This window comes from Aquila chrysaetos, chromosome Z (genome assembly GCF_900496995.4).
Source record: "Aquila chrysaetos chrysaetos chromosome Z, bAquChr1.4, whole genome shotgun sequence".
Lineage (NCBI taxonomy): Eukaryota > Metazoa > Chordata > Aves > Accipitriformes > Accipitridae > Aquila > Aquila chrysaetos.
The window spans coordinates 30,111,490-30,127,956 of NC_044030.1; positions in this window are offsets into that span (position 1 = coordinate 30,111,490).

The window sequence follows — 16,467 nt, forward strand, 5'->3', positions numbered from 1 at the left end:
TCTTTTCTCTTCCAGTGTAGTTAGAGAATAGGCTTCTCACAATAACACCTAGCAGGTTAAATTACATGTAATAAAATTTATTTTTTTAACAAATAAAGTCATGTGTTTAAAAAGCATATGCCACGTCTTGCAAACCTTAGGCTCTTTTATGTAACTGCAAAAGAAAAAATCCTGTGTGTACAGATTTGAACATAACTAACACTACTCTGCTCAGTGTTCAGTTCAAAGCATGTAAAGAGGGTACTTTTTCTAAACTAGATGCAATGAACAAGACACATCCTTCTGGAGCCAAGGGAAAGTAGTCCTCTTTCTAGAATTGGGGAAATCTTGATGTGTAATGTCCCTTTCTCCCTAGTAAAACGCTGAAGCAGTGGGAGATCTAGGAGATGGAGGGTCTAAGTTGGTAAAATCCTGAAATTAATTGCTGCACTCTTACAGCTCATCTCTTCTGGAATGGTTCTTTCGTTTGCATGGGACTCTTGCAAATACATGTGGACTTGCTTCCTGTGGTTAGTGTGTATAAACAGCACACTTGCATATGTTCTGAATCAGCTCAGAGAAGCGACAACCAAGTCTTCTCTGTTGTGGCTGTCAAGGGAGGGGGATTCATGTTCAGCTGTTAACTGCCATGTGTTATGCACATTTGTGTGTAATTTCACAGCCTGCCATGGTGCCTGGCAGCACCTGAATTTAACAAGACTTTTTTTATGTTGATTGCCTTTCTGCCATCACCTGGCTCCTTCTTCTCCAAAAAAAAAAAACCAAACCTGTAGTATGTTTGCTTTATCATATTGGCACTGCTGTGTTTTTGCATAAACTGTCAATTTAATTTGACATTTTAGTGGATATGAAGGCCTACAGATAATTCCAATGTCTCATTTTGTGGCTTGCTTTACAAAAAAAGCCTTTTGTTATATGCCATTTTGTGCAGCTTTTGAATGTGATTTCACAGCTGTTAATCCATTGTGTAATATGTGGGATGAGATTTACCAACCTTTCTAATTTTAATTGTAGAAAACACATTTTTGACTGAGTTATCTTTGGGCCTTTGTAAAAGCTGTGGTTTTTTTCTTTGGTACATTGTTACCTCATTTTGCTACTTGTGTTTCAGATTTGCTAATGATTATGAAAGCTTATGGGTTTTGTTGGAATCATATTTTGTCAAGTGTTTTCTTTAAATCATATGCTATTGTATCATTTAACATGTAGTTTTAAATGTATTGTATCTGTAACCAAATCATTTGAAGGCTTGATAAATTTTTAACAAAATTTGTACATTTTTTATGAGAGTTACTAGTAATGCTTTACTAGGTAGTGCAATGAATTTTTATTTTTAATCCCTGTGCCCAATTTTGGAGTTGAGAGAGTTGTTCGGTAATAAATGTATGATGTACACTTACACAAGTTGTCCTGTTCTTTCTTTTAGAAAGAGGTGCATTGTTTCCTTTCGTTACTCTGCATATTTCTGTGCGTGATCATGCAACTCTAGATATTGGCAACAGATGCTAGTGTTGTATGGGGAAGTTTTGCCACCTTAATTGTAGTGCATGACAGACTTTTTTTAATCTATGTTGAGAGATCATAAGAAAATTATATGAAATGTGTCATATTTTTGAAAGTGTAAAACAACTGTAATTCATAGAACTCAAAGCCTAAAACATCAGCTTTCTAAAGATGTTACTTAGTCAAAAGAAAATATGCAGGGATGGAGGTGCTCCTTAGACATACTATTTGCACTGTGTGTCAGCTGAAGATGTGTTACACTTGGCAGTGCTCTAAGAGTGGTAAAAAAAGGCGTCCTGAGTTAAGGATGAAGCTGAATTATAAGGAGTTTGATTAGCCAGGGTCACACAAGAAGCTGATGGTGAAACAAAAAAAAAAAAAAAAAAAAAGAGTTGTTTGGTTTTGTTTTTAATGAGATGATGTAAATTAAGTTGACAGATGTAATTATTTAATTATGTAATTATTTTAAAGGTTGTCATTCACACAGAGCATTTAATAGCTTCATCAATAGCAATGTTCTTGGTGCTCAAACATACTTGAAGATGTATTGGTGCTTTGAGAATCCGTATGCAAAGATTTATATACATGTCTTTTGGATTTGTAATCCTGGATAACAACTAGTTTGCCCTCTTTTGTACAGCAGATGTTAATTATTAATTACACTGTTGAAAATGGACAGTGCTGCCAGTAGTCCCTTGCAAAGCTAAGCTATTGGTCTGCCAGTGATGGTAGTGGAACTTAGAAGTAGTGGTGACTGGCTTAGAGCCTGTATCAGCAAGGCCCTCAGAGTAGAGCAGGGCTTCCTGGTAAAGATCATAGAATATCTCGAGGTGGAAGACACCCATAAGGATCATTGAGTCCAACTCCCTGCTCCTCGCAGGACTACCTAAAACTAAACCATATGACTAAGAGCATCATCCAGACACTCCTTGAACTCTGACAGGCTTGGTGCCGTGACCACTTCCTTGCAGAGTCTGTTCCAGTGACCCACGACCCTCTCAGTGAAGACCATTTTTCCATTTCCTCATGTCCTATCGCTGGTCACCAGAGAGACGAGATCAGCACGTCCCCTCCGCTGCCACCCTTGAGGAAGTTGTAGACTGCGATGAGGGCACCCATCAGCCTTCTCTTCTCCGAGCTGAACAAACCCAAGTGACCTCTGCCACTTCTCCTAAGTCTTGCCCTCAAAATCTTTCACCATCTTGGTCACTGTCTTCTGGACACTCTAATAGTCTACTGTCCTTCTTATATTGAGGTGCCCAAAACTGCACGCAGTACTCGAAGTGGGGCCACACCAGTGCAGTGTAGAGTGGGACAATCGCCTCCCTCGACCAGATAGCTACGCTGTGCTTGATGCACCCTGGGACACGGTTAGCCCTTTTGGCTGCCAGGGCACATTGTTGACTCATACTCAACTTGCCATCAACCCAAACCCCCAGATCTCTTTCCATGGGGCTGCTCTCCAGCTTCTCATCCTGTACATATACAGGGTATAACCAGGATTAGCCCTTCCCAGGTGGAGAATCTAGCACTTGCTCTTGTTAAATTTCATAGGATTGGTGATTCCTCAGCTCTCTAGCCCAACCAGATCTCTCTGTAAGGCCTCTCTACACTCAAAGGAGTCCACAGCTCCTCCTTATTTAGTATCATCAGTTAATTTAATGTACATTTGACTCCTGTATCTAGATCATTTAGAAAAACATTAAAGAGCACTGGCCCTAAAACTGAGCCCTGCAGAACCCCACTAGTGACCAGATGAACCTAAGCAAAGCTGACATAAGCTTAGCTGCTGCCTCTGCACCAGGATTTTGTCCATTTCCTTCTGCTATTCCTTGCCAGCACCAGCCAGTGTGTATGTACTGCAAACAACTGAGGTGCAGCAGCAACCTGTGTCAGATTCTGAGCACCAGGTTATACCCAGGCAGCAGCCAAATCTGTAATTCGTATGAGCTCTGCTAAATTAGGCAGTGATCCCAGCAACAGAAAACTAGTCTTTTTTGCAACAGGGTTCATCTAAACTCACCATGCACTATGTGTACAGACTGCGCAGTTTGTACCATAGCAGGGACGTGTTTTGTAGTGTATCACAGTTTTTGCAACAGGGTGACCTTTGGCAGAAAGATACCTGATCCCTAGTCAGCTTCCTGCTGTACCTTTCCATGCAAAAGAAATGATGATGTTTGACTGTTTGACTGGAAGCTTCTGTGTGGGGAAGTAAGGCTCAGAAAACATACTTGTCAACTGATAGGCAAAGGGCCAAGACTGTTTGCCTTGCCAGACAGTCTTCTCACTGCCCAATCTATAGATTTTCTGCCTTTGTTTCCTGTTGAGTATACTGTTCTTTTGCTGTCCCAAACACAGCCACTTTCAAAATCTAAATCCCTTTAATCTGAAACAAATAACCAAGCCAAACTCGAGACAATCTATAAATCCATGAGTAGCATGTACCTTGTAACCCAGCAGTTGTCCTTAATTTGGGCCAGCAGTGAAGCTCTTTTCTTCCACAACATCTGTCTACTTCCTTCCTTGGAATACATATAGCTCTCTGTTCCTTGCAAAAATAGTGTTTATGAACCTATGTCTTGTTTCCCAAGGATATCTTTATACAGTACTTAGTTGGAAACAGTCTCTCCACTTCTTGCAAGCTGGCCAGCTTGTGGTCTCAGTAACCACCATAAGTCCAGTCTTACTGTATTTGCAGATACAATAAGCAGGAATGCACTGATCAGAAGCTACTATATCCTATCTCATCTATGCAGCTACTGAACCCATAGGGTAGTAGGCTGAGCAAGTATGTGTCTGTTTGAAAAATATTACGTGCTCTGTGTCATCATTTTGCAGCCTTGTTGCCATTGTCAAAACAGGATTTTTAACTTGGGTTGTAATATCTGTTTGTCCAATCCTCTTGTAGCAAGGTCAGCAAAAATAGGGGCCATCTAGCAACCTGTCTCAGTTATTGTCAAAGCTGGACACTTGGGTAACCTGCAAGGTTTTATCAAGAACTGCCATATCAAACTATGGGCAGTGATTGCTTAGTAGCATTGGTAGATCTCAAGTGTTGATTCTGCTGGAGGCTTCTTGCTTCCAGCATCAGCCCCCTTGCTGGCTTTTTACCTATTTGTTTTAACTTTCAGACTGAGGAGGAGGATTCAAGAATGCTATAAACTTTCCAAAGCAAACAAGTTAAGGCCCCCTTCTGTAGTTAATGGCAGCTTTCTGGTATCTGCCAGCATTGAGTTATGCAGAGGAGCCATCACAGGGCAGAGAGGCAACTGGTGATGGGATTGTACAAGGAAGGTATAGAAAGGAGTGGAGGAAAGATTGCCTTTCTGGTTCCACAGGGTAGAGTATGTCCCAGCTTCTTCCTGCACACAGTTCCTTCATCAGCCCCACCTCAGTGCCCAGTAAGGTGATGGAACAGATCCTCCTGGAAGTTCCATCAAAACATATGGATAACAGGGAGGTGATTAGGGACAGCCAACATGGCTTCACCAAGGGCACGTCACGCCTTACTGATCTAGTGGCCTTCTACAATGGAGTGACTGCATCAGTGAACAAGGGAAGAGCTACAGATGTCATCTATCTGGACTTCTGTAAAGCCTTTGACACAGTCCCACACAACATTCTTGCTGCTAAATTGGAGAGAGAAGGATTTGATGGAGGTACTATTTGATGGATAAGGAATTCACTGGGTGGCCATGTCCAAAAAGTTATAGTCAATGGCTCAATGTCCAAGTGAAAACCAGAAGTGAGTGGTGTCCCTCAAGTAGTACTGGGACCAGTACTATTTGATATCTTCATTTGATATCCCCCCACAGACAGTGGGATTGAGTGGAACCCCAGTAAGTTTGCGGGTGACACCAAGCTGAGTGGTGCAGTTGATTGATAGGCTTGCAGGAAGGGATGCCATCCAGAGGGACCTTGGCAGGCTTAAGGAGTGGGCCCATGTGAACATCTTGAAGGTCAACAAGGCCAAGTGCAAGGTCCTGCATCTGGGTGAGGCTAATCCCAAATATCAGTACAGGCTGGGGGGTGAATGGTTTGAAAGAAGCCCTGCAGAGGACTTGGTGATACTGGTTAATGAAAAATTAGGTATGAGCTGGCAACTCAGCTTGCAGCCCAGAAAGCCAACCGTGTCCTGGGTTGCATAAAAAGAAGCGTGGCCAGCAGGTTGAGGGATGTGCTCTGTACTCCACTCTTGTGAGACCCCACCTGGAGCACTGCATCCAGCTCTGGGGTCCCCAGTACAAAAGAAAGACATGGACCTGTTAAAGTGGGTCCAGAGGAGGGCCACGGAAATGATCAGAGGGCTGGAAGACCTCTCCTGTGAAGAAAAGCTGAGTGTGTTGATGTTGTTAAGCCTATAGAAGAGAAGGCTCTGGGGAGACCTTATTGTGGCCTTTCAATACTTAAAGGGGGTTTATAAAACAGAGACTTTTTACCAAGGCCTGTAGTGACAGGACAAGGGGCAATGGTTTTAAACTGAAAGTGATTTAGATTAGATCTAAGGAAGAAATTTTTTACTATGAGGGTTGTGAGACACTGGAACAAGTTGCCCAGAGAAGTTGTGGATGTCCCATCATTGCAAGTGTTCAAGGTCAGGTTGCAATCTTTGAGCAATCTGATCCAGTGACCCTGCCCATGGCAGTGGGATTGGAGTAGGTAATCTTTGAAGGGCCCTTTCCAACCCAAACCAACGGTTCTATGAATTACGTCAGTAAACTGCTTGACTAAAAAGCCCAGCCATGCCTCTTTGTGCATCTCCTTTGTAGGACATGATCTACACTTAGCACATACTGTGTCATGGAAGTATGAGAAGAGGAGAACCAGTAAATATGTGAAGGTGTTCCCATTCCTGGTAACCTGCAATCTATGGACTGGCTGAGACTCTCAAAAAACAATTTGTAAAGCCAGCAAAAAGAGTTATTTCAGCTTCATAGAGAAATCATATGTGTTAGAGTTGGAAGAGATCATCATTGTCAAGGCAACATCTGCACTAGAAAAGAGAAAGTTATCTATCTGTGAGCTTGGATACTTGCAAAGCCACATTTGCTGCACCCAAATATTTTGCAAATCAGGTTCCATGAGCCATCACCAGTCCTAGCCTGAAGAGCAGAGTTGCCCTCACATCTTCCTTTCCTGATCTGCTCTGTCCTCCCACCGCCTGTGTGTCACAGCATCTCACTCTTTTCCTCAGCCTATAAAGTGGCTGTCTTTGCTGATCCTGCTTTACCACCGCTTGTGAGTCTTCTGGTAGTCTCAGTAATTAGCCGACAATTTCTGTTACTAGTTTTTAGTAAATCATATCACTGCCTCCATATTCTGCATCCCATATGGGTTTTTGTGGTCCTCTTCTCTTGTCTTACTTTCAACTACTGACCACAACTCTAGCTTCTCAGTCTTGTGTGTGCTGTAATCCTCCTTCCCCCACAGCTCACACTGTGCTCCATACAACCATGTGACCTTCAGCTGTGGCATCTCCTTGCATCAGATTCATGTTTTTCATGCCCACAGTGCTTATCAACTGATTTAGGAATGCTGGTATGCAGATGGAGTTCCTTATTCCTTATTTAGTCTTACATATGCTAAAGATGGCCTTGGCTTTTCAGGGGCAGGGGCATTGCTACAGCTTTTGTCCAATTCTAGCCTTTGCTAACCTTTGTCAGTTTAGATTACTTTATTTAACAGCATAAGCATCTTCCCTTGTCAATTACTGCATCCACAAAGCTCTGTGCTTTTTCAAACATGCAAATAGAATGTGAGTCATCGGTTCTAAAATAATAGGTTCTGCCTAACACAGTCTTACGTGCTGGCTTTTGCAGTGGATTGTACTGTGCCACTTAAACCCTACTATGTCTCACAGTGCAGTTTCCTGTTCTGAAAGAACTCGTGTGCCACTGGGCTTCTGGTACCTAGAACCAAATCTGGCAGATTTTCATGTCGAAATGAAGAGCTGATGGAAAACTTGGAGAGGTAAAGCACCATCCTGGCACTGCTAGAAGAGTCTAAGTGTAACAGCTGTGCAGATGCCCAGTGGGGACAGCAGAGGCTGATGGTATGTTGTGTGTCAGATAAGCAGTGTTAAGCTACCTGGTTGCATGTTGTGTTGACTTACTAGCATATAAACCTTCCCTCCAAGCTTCTAGTTAGTACACTTCATTTCAGGTTTTACTGCCAGCTAAAGATAGCCTCACGGTAGCTCATTTTGCTGTCGCAATTTGACCAGGTATTTCAGCTACTGTGGTGGAAGAAGGTACCATGTTTGATAGACATGGTGAACCTTCTCCTTGCAGCAAGGATTACAGGAAAGATTTGTGGTTACTGCATTCACCAAGCCCACTAAGGCTGCCACTGGGCGGTCTGGCAAAGAGACAGCAGGAAGAAGTAGAAGGCTTTTTCAATAATGTTTCCAAAATCTCCCCCATTTCTTGCAGCCATTTTCCCTCACCTTACCCTTATTTCCTTATTTATTCTCACATTTCAGATGTGACATGTTAATAGTTTGCACACACACATCCCAGTAACTTCCCCACCAGTATATTCAGCTGCATTTGTAGTTTTTTATTTTATGCATACAACAATAACATAGGCAACTATAACTCCTCCAGCTAGCAGGACTAACTACCAACTAGATATCTCAAACCACTGATTTCCTGTTTTGCAAAATTACCCTGCCTTTATACTCAAATGATCTTTCATAAATGGTGATGCTGTAGCAGAAAAGAAGCAATAAACCTCAATAGCACCACTCACTGATGTCAATCCATCCTGGAGTCACAGTAATGTCTGCTGGTGTGGCCTTGAGAAGGCAGTATTGGGTCAGCAGTATTACCCAAGATGTCAAACTGGTTTGTCTGTATGATTTAGTAACTTCTTTTATGTGTAATAACATTGGTATTTGAATAGCTTTGCTAAAATGGCTCCAAACTGAAAACAGGGTGATTTTCTGTATTGGTGTTGCTTTTACATTTGCTGCTGCTGCTTTTATGTGCAAGAAGCTGGTAGGGTTTGGGGAAGTGTAGTTTTGAGTGTATCCTCCTTTCTTTGGCTTAAAGCACCTGCGTCAAATCTATGGAGAGAAACAGTGAGATAGAAGGAGCTTCATGGAGTATCTCCCAGGACATTTGTCATGGAGGACCATGCTGAGGGATGCCTGCACCCAGTCAAATTGGGGTCCTCTGTGTTGTCATGAGCTTAGTTGGTACTGGCAGGCTGTGGGTTAAGTGTCGGAGGAAATGCTGAAGCACAGTCACTGTGCAAGAACATTAGAACTCCATTGCATCTCCAGAGGAATGTACACTGAGAAGTGAGGTGCCTGAGGCATGCAGAGGGGCAGGCACGCAGACATTTGCAGAAAGGTTAAAAGTGTATTCTAGCAGGAGGACCTTTCATATACATGAAAGGATCTGGGAAGAGTGGGCGAAGCAATACATGAGTGCCCTACACTTAAGGTGGTGGTAAGATGGCCTGCAGGAAGATCCCACTGCAAAAGCACAATATCCCAGAGAAAGCCAGCACACAAGTGAGAAAGTTGTGAGGTGGATGGTTTAGGCTCTCACTGCTCTGAAATAGACCATACCGTGTACTAATGTCTATTTCATTTTATCAAAAATAGTCTGTTTGACACTGCAGCATTGAAAACAGTGACTCACCAGAGAACTGCTGCACCCTCTGGAGCTTCATCTCTAAGAGGCACATAGAGATCTGCCTTTGTGGAACCCAGCATTTCTAGTGGGAGTGAGCTTGCTGCAGATTAGCCAGCTGTCACTGCTGCATGAAAAGCATCCAGTCAAGAAAATAGTTATCCAAGTGTTTTTGAGTCATCTGGTGTTACAGATAGAAAATGAGGTAAAAACACTTGAACTGAGGTTGTCTGACATGCTTAGAAAAGCATGTCAGAGTAAGAATGTGCAGCATTAAGGAAAAAAAATTGAGCTCCTTTCAGGTACAGGAACTGATTAAATCTTTTAGACAGGACTGAGTTTGTGTGGCGAGGAGAAACATGTTCACCCAACCATGTTTGCTAGGGTTTGGAGGATGTTTGGCTTTTTTTTGGAGAAGGGATTATAGGGGGATTATGGGGAGAGGAGTTAAGAAGTAATTCAGAGCTTATTTGAGTACTAGGAGCCTGGGCCATCACATAGTCTTGTTCAATAACTGAAGATAAACTGCTCAATTCAAGAGCTGAGGCCAACAAGTGAAGTGAGAAGGAACTGTACTCAAAACAAAGAATGGAAATAATTTTTCATGCAACGAACTAGCAATGAAATGAGATACATGGCACAGTGTTTCTACAGCTTACCATCTAAAAAAAAAAAAAAAGACCCTTAACAGTTAGCTGTGATAGTTTTGCATAATGATTAGTAAGTATTTCTTTAAAAATTCATATAATCACATTAATTGAAAGAGGTAGTTATGCATACTGGTGCTGCTAGAACATGTGGTTTGTAATATCTGAAGTATTAGTTCTGTTACAACTTGCTCTGCAATTTGCTGAGCTGCTGTTGATCATAGGCCATATTCCTTCTGTGTACAGAGGGTTATTACTGCTCTTTCGCAACATATGCTTCCTTTCTATCTAAATCTAGTCCAACATGGAGAGCCAGGAGCACTTTGGGCCTGTATGATTTCATGATATGAGCCATCTTGCCTGGCCTTATGACATTTTGCTATGTCATTTTCCTTCCAAAGCAAAAGGCCAAATTAAAAAAAAATCATTTACTGCAAACTGACCTTCATCCTCCTCTGTACACTATGGCAGCTTGAGGCAGCATCAGCAGATTTGAGGAAACATAGCAAAGAAAGGAGGTTGCAGAGCATGAAAGAAAATGATTGCCCTTCATTTTTAAGATTTCAACATGGAGAATGATCCATTAGCCACAAAAGGAGTAAATGCAGTTGAGAACTACAAATGATACAGCATCAAGAAATAAAGATGTGAACTTTGGCCTTGGATGGTTCCTCACTCGCATAGTAAAATAATTCTATCACCAGACCATCTGTCTGTATTATTAATGGGGTGTCTGGTGATATAGAGAACAAACTGCTTACTGCTTAATGATATCTTGATTATCTCTCTGTAGCTTTACATACCAAGGATTGGTGTTTGTCAAGGATTAAGCCTGTCAAAGACTGGTACTTGGGAGTGATGAGCAAGAGGGAGCCATGAGCAATCACAAAACTTAATTAAATGTTTGATGAATTTACAATCTTGTTGAGAAGGCACAAGCAGAGGCCTTGCTTGAATAGATAGGGCCAGAAAAGATAGAACTCCTGCCTTTGTTCTCGTCCTTGTAGATAATTTAGCTTAAACTAGCCATATGGGTTTACATCACTAATGAAAACTTAGATAATAAGAGCACTATCAAGCATTGATGTCTCAAAACATGTAAAGGACCATACTGCACAGAATCACCTGAGGAGGGTCAAGTAGTGGACAAGTGAGGAATACTATGGAAGACCACCAGAGGACTCCTGAAGACTACCAGAGACCTTCAATGCGCCTGCGTAAAGGACATTTGCATATGCTAACAGTTTCCCGGAAAACTAATGAATATGTATAACATTTCTTGGAAATCTAGTGAATATGTATGTAGAACATGTACTTAACCTGCACAGTTAGGCCCGACGTGTGCACGATAGGTGGAGCGATCCCCCGTGCACCCAGCGCTGCCAATAAAGAATACCTACTTAATAGTTAATCAAGCTATTGAGTTAGTTTCTTTGAATCACCAGTTCACCAAATGAGTGGTGTTAGCATAATATTTAGTAAGCTTCTGCAATGCACAGTCATTAACTGTACTGTACATTAACAGTACAGGAAAGGACAGGAAATCATATAACTTTTGTAGGGTTTGATATTTACTGACCAGTATCAATGCCATATGCTGAGAAAGTCAGAGAGAACACAACACAAACATTCATTACAGTAATGTATTTGTAGGTCATCTGTCACAACCCGGACTGGACAGACCAGGGAGTCGTGTTGAATTCGGAATTTCCTCGGGCTAAATTAAGGTGAAACGACACCAAACGACCAGTTAAACATTTTATTCATGACAGAAGCAAACTGAATTTGGAAGGCATAACCCGAGTAACCCGTGGTAACCACATACATCAATTCAGGGAATAAGGAGAGAAAAGGAAAAAGAAGGAGAGAACAAGACAGGAGGAGAAAAAGTTTTCACCAGCCGCGAGTGCAGCGTTGGTCCAGTCAGCCGAGGGGTCCAGTCCCGGCGGCCTTGCGCACGTGGCGCTTCAGTTTGTGTCCTTTTATCATCCTTGCCCCTCCTTTGGGCGGGCACTCGAACTCATTAGGCTACTTAGGTGTCTTGATCAGTTTGTGAGCCTTTGGGCCTGGGGGTCGTTTGGGGAGTAGCTTCCCCCTCCCTGCAGACGTGATCTTTCGCCATGCACGGTGAGCTGCCCTGCTCAGCGTACCCAAAACAGCATTATCAGAACAGGGAGCTGCGCACCCTCTGGCACGGCCTCCCCCTTCTGTTGCTGATGTCCGGTGCTGATCGGCTTCTCACCTGTGGCTCCTTGCTAGGCTGAGTTTGCTGCTATGTAGAGTTCATGCAGAGTTCGTCGCTACGCGGAACTTGCCCTACCACAATGTTTGAGACAGTAACTCTTTCAGTTTCTCACAGTCATCCAATTATCCATACCCTCATTTTTGTGTAATGTCCTCATCAAGTCAAGTTTCATCTATTTATTAATAGAAGAGTGAAACAAATAGAGAATTGTTGCATGACTTGAATTTACCCCAGGGGACTGGGTCAGGGGGAAAAGCCAGAAGCACAAGCCTTCAGGATAACCAAGGGTCACTGTGAAAAGGTTAACTGCTGAATTCATCCGGAGGGAGCAGGTGGAAGTGCTATTTTTCAAGAATTCCATGCCTGAAGTGAAAGGTATAATCTATCCTAATCTGTTAAGAAAAGAACTGATGATCTGCTTTGGTAAATCTTTCTCAGGGTATCAGAAATTTGGAGCACAGACAAGATTTGCTCATGCTGATTAAGGAGCATATTCCTTGGGAATCTATGAGTACCAAACACTCCTGGGCTGCCTGCCTTCCTGAGGATTGCCTCAGAAATGGGATTTTGCAGTTGATCCCTCCGAAGTGAGACCATAATTTTGCTTCTGATGGATTTTGCAGGAACTGATGCCAAGGAGAATCTCAGCATCAAGTGTCTCAGATCACAGTGTCCCTGAGCTTCGGAAACACAGCTGGGTCTGTTGCTGATATATGACATCTCGGCTGCTGGAATTTCTGCCCTCAGTCCATGGACTACTAGGTAGATGGCTCTGTAGGAGAGGGGAAATGTAACGATACTCTTCCATTTTGATCTTGTTTTAGGACCTAGAGAAAAAAATGAGCCAAAAGATGGCTGAAGACTGTACACAGACACACCAAGCCTCTGATGCACTGCATCCAGTGCATGAGGCAAAATGCCTCAACCAGTGGAAGGCCTCCCTAGGGACTGTTCTAGCTAGACAGATGGTAGCAATTCAATAGCTAATGGTTTCTGGGGAAATGGAGGGGGCATTCCCTCCACTGCACTGTGCATCTGGCTGTGACTCCGAGCTGCAGTTCCATAACACAAAACCTTCAACAGCAAAGTGAGTTCTACATACTACCATTCCTCCTCCTCCCCTTTGTCTTGCACCCTCCCAGGATGGTGTGCTGCCCCCTCAGTAGTGGCAGGGATCACAGGTTATTGCCAAGCTGAACCAATTTCCTGTCAGTTGTGGCAATGACAGCACAGAGAAGACACAGCTAAGGATGATATTGCTGCCAAATTCCTCTCCTCGTTGACTCTGCAACCGTGCAGACAGCTCTGCCTTGCTGCCAGATGGTACTGCTGGTAAACAGGGGGAAGTCTGGTGAGATTGCCACCTCTAAGCTGTTTCATAGAGACCTACATAACATTCATGGATGCTATTAACATTGCAGAAAGTGTTGAATATTTTACAGTCTTGCTGAAGCTTTGTGGCACAGCCATGACATTAGGTAGTATCCTTCCACCCCGGAGATATTACTGGTCCTGCCATTGCTATTAGGTGAATAAGACTGGGAGTGCTTTTCCCCTCAGATGGGGTTGTGCAGAGGGACAGTGTCACTGTGGCAAAAATGGACTGCAAATGTTGACAGCAGATGGACTGTGTAAGACACACTGCTCAAACAGGAAGGGTGTCTTGCTTGGCATCCTCCTTTCCGCCACATAGGTACCAATATCCATGGAAGCCAGACTCTGTGAAAAGGAAAGTGGTGTGTAGGAGGATATTATTTCATTTGAAAGGATGGTTTCCATGTGATTTGTACATAAAAGGCATTATTTCAGTGACAGGGCATCTAAATTATGGCATGTTAAGATGTAGATGCAATGGTTTGTGTTTGAATAGAAGCAAGGCAGGAGTTTGCATCCTGAACTTACTTGGTGAGTCAAGGAACTGTTCCCCTGTATGGCTGACCTACGTATATGCAGCTGTGGCTGCCATTATTGCATGGTACTTCACAACATCTTACACCTCAGGTGGTATGTAAATGGTACCTACTTACCTGCTAATATTTCTGGACTCTTCTTCCCAAAAGCTGCTCTGTGGGTTGTTATCTACTGTGAAATGTATATTGGCTTTCGCAAAACGAGAACGCGGAAATTTGCCTAACTACTGCATAAGCTATGTCCTGAAAGGATGTTTGCCTCACTGCCACTAAATTAGGCGTTAACATGGGAAATATGTAGTTAATATATTCCAGACATCAATTGTATTTTATAGTTTGTAGGCAATAAATGGGCACAAGCAGAATATATAGTTTCTTCTGATGAGATAAGACATCCTGTAACTCAAGTAATTAAAGGATGTGTAGGTAGATTTGTGAAAACACAGAAAAACAGACATAGGGACTCAAGGATGAGTAAAACTGAGAACACAAGTAAGAAGATAAGGAATGATTTGTTAGCATGAGAACAGCATTTTGGGGGTCAAAGATTATTTGACATGAAAGATATGAGAAAAACAAAGGAAAAACAGAAGTTTAATGTGAAAATATTGAAAAGTGTGACTGGAGAAAAATGACAGGGTGAAAAGTGCAGCCAGAGGAAGACTACTGACTTCATCCCTTGCAGATCCCCGAAGGCCCCTCCGAACCACAACAGACGCACGCAAGTGGGGGGTGGTCTGGGGTGGAGCGATGTTAATAGATACCCGAAATATTAAAATAACCCCTCTGAAACACCACAAACACAGTGTATAAAAAGGCGAGTTCGGGTATAACCGGTGCATCTCTGGTTTTGACCATGCGCCCAGCGCTGTTTGCCTTTGTTCTGTAATAAACTTGTAAAATTCATGAAATTCAGCGTGAGTGCATTTCTCATATCTACCACAATTTAGTGGGGCAATTTCCATTTCACTGGAAATATTCTGAGATGTATAATTTGCCTTTTGGGTAGCAACTCTAGCTGCTGTACTTTGGCCCCTGCAAGACAATCCTGAAAGGCAAGAAGCACCTGCTCTGCAATTGGCAGTGTTGAGCAAGTATACAAAGAACTGATAAACAGCAGAATATCACGGATAAACAAAGGACAGAGGATACAGAGAACATCTGTTTTTCAGAAAATCTCAGTTCCTAGTGAATGCAGGTAGATTTCAATGCTACCTTTGCTGGGCTGTCCTAGGCCGGTCTTGTTGATGCAACAGATGCATCAATAACCTGGTGGACAAGCAAAGTAGAAAAATAAAAAGCGAAATCAGAATGTTGTCATAAATAGAGGTACATGGGAAAAGATAATCCAGGGGAAAAAAAAAAAAAATCTTCCCCTTATTGCTAGTTACAGGGTTGTCTGTAGCGAATAGAACATGTCACAGAAAGACTCTGTGGCTGAAGCCCAATAATAGGAGAAAAGGAAGAGAAAAACAAAATTAAATCAGTACAAGATAGGGAGAGTGAGCACGTGAAATGCACAGATAACAATGCCAAACAGAAATTCTACATTTCCTAGCTCTAGGTGGCAATCTCGCTCCCAGCTGCATATCCAGACTGTATGCTTACATTGAAACTTGCTGCCTCTTCCTAGCTGTCTTGTCCCAATCAAACCACATGAAATCAGTCCTGCTTGATCTGAGAATCTCCATGCTGGATATGCAGCCTAGATCCTCTCTGGGATTTAGACACACTACGTTTCTTCACATTTATGTTTCTTCCTACGTTTCTTCACGTTTACTTCAAAGTCCAGCTTGTTTCCTCCCTTTACAGGGAGCTGTTGCTTTTCATCTTGTTGACACTGGAGGAGCAAGAGCACGCACATTGCTTTGGTGAGCTAGACCTGCCGTGTGAAAGCATCTTCCCAAGGATAACTTTTTCTTTTTAGGAGGGACTATGCCTTTTGCAAACTCACAGCCTCCTTAACCTTTCCTACCTGGAAAGAGACACAGCAGTGGACTGTTCTAACCATGACCAAAGGGAGCAGGGCATTTTCTTTCTCTGTATAGCTACAGTCCTCTGTTTTTGCAGAGTGAACTACAAAAATCTCCCCCTTAATTTGAAAGTAATTGTCTTTGGCCGAACCACATATGAGATTGTTCTTCTAAGGATACTGTGCAAATGTGGTGCTGTGGCTGCTCTCCTGAAAAGGGTGATTGTACCTATTTTTAAAAAGCAGGATTATTTGTGTAGCAGTAACAGCTAAATCCAAGCATTAATCAAACATACTACTCAAGGTATAGATATATACTATCGTGATGCTGTTGCTGTATTGTTGGCTCTGGTGGCCACAGACTTTGGTGGGTTTTGGCCTCTGAGGCTGAGATGACCAGTCTTGCGAGCTCTTTGACAAGGGAAGCCAGAACTGACACGAGTGTCTTCTCTTTTCCCCAAGCCCTAGTGTGTCACTGGCATTTATACAGGCTGTTCTGTAGGCCAAGACCAGCATCAATCCAAAGGTATGTCTCAAGGCTACAGTC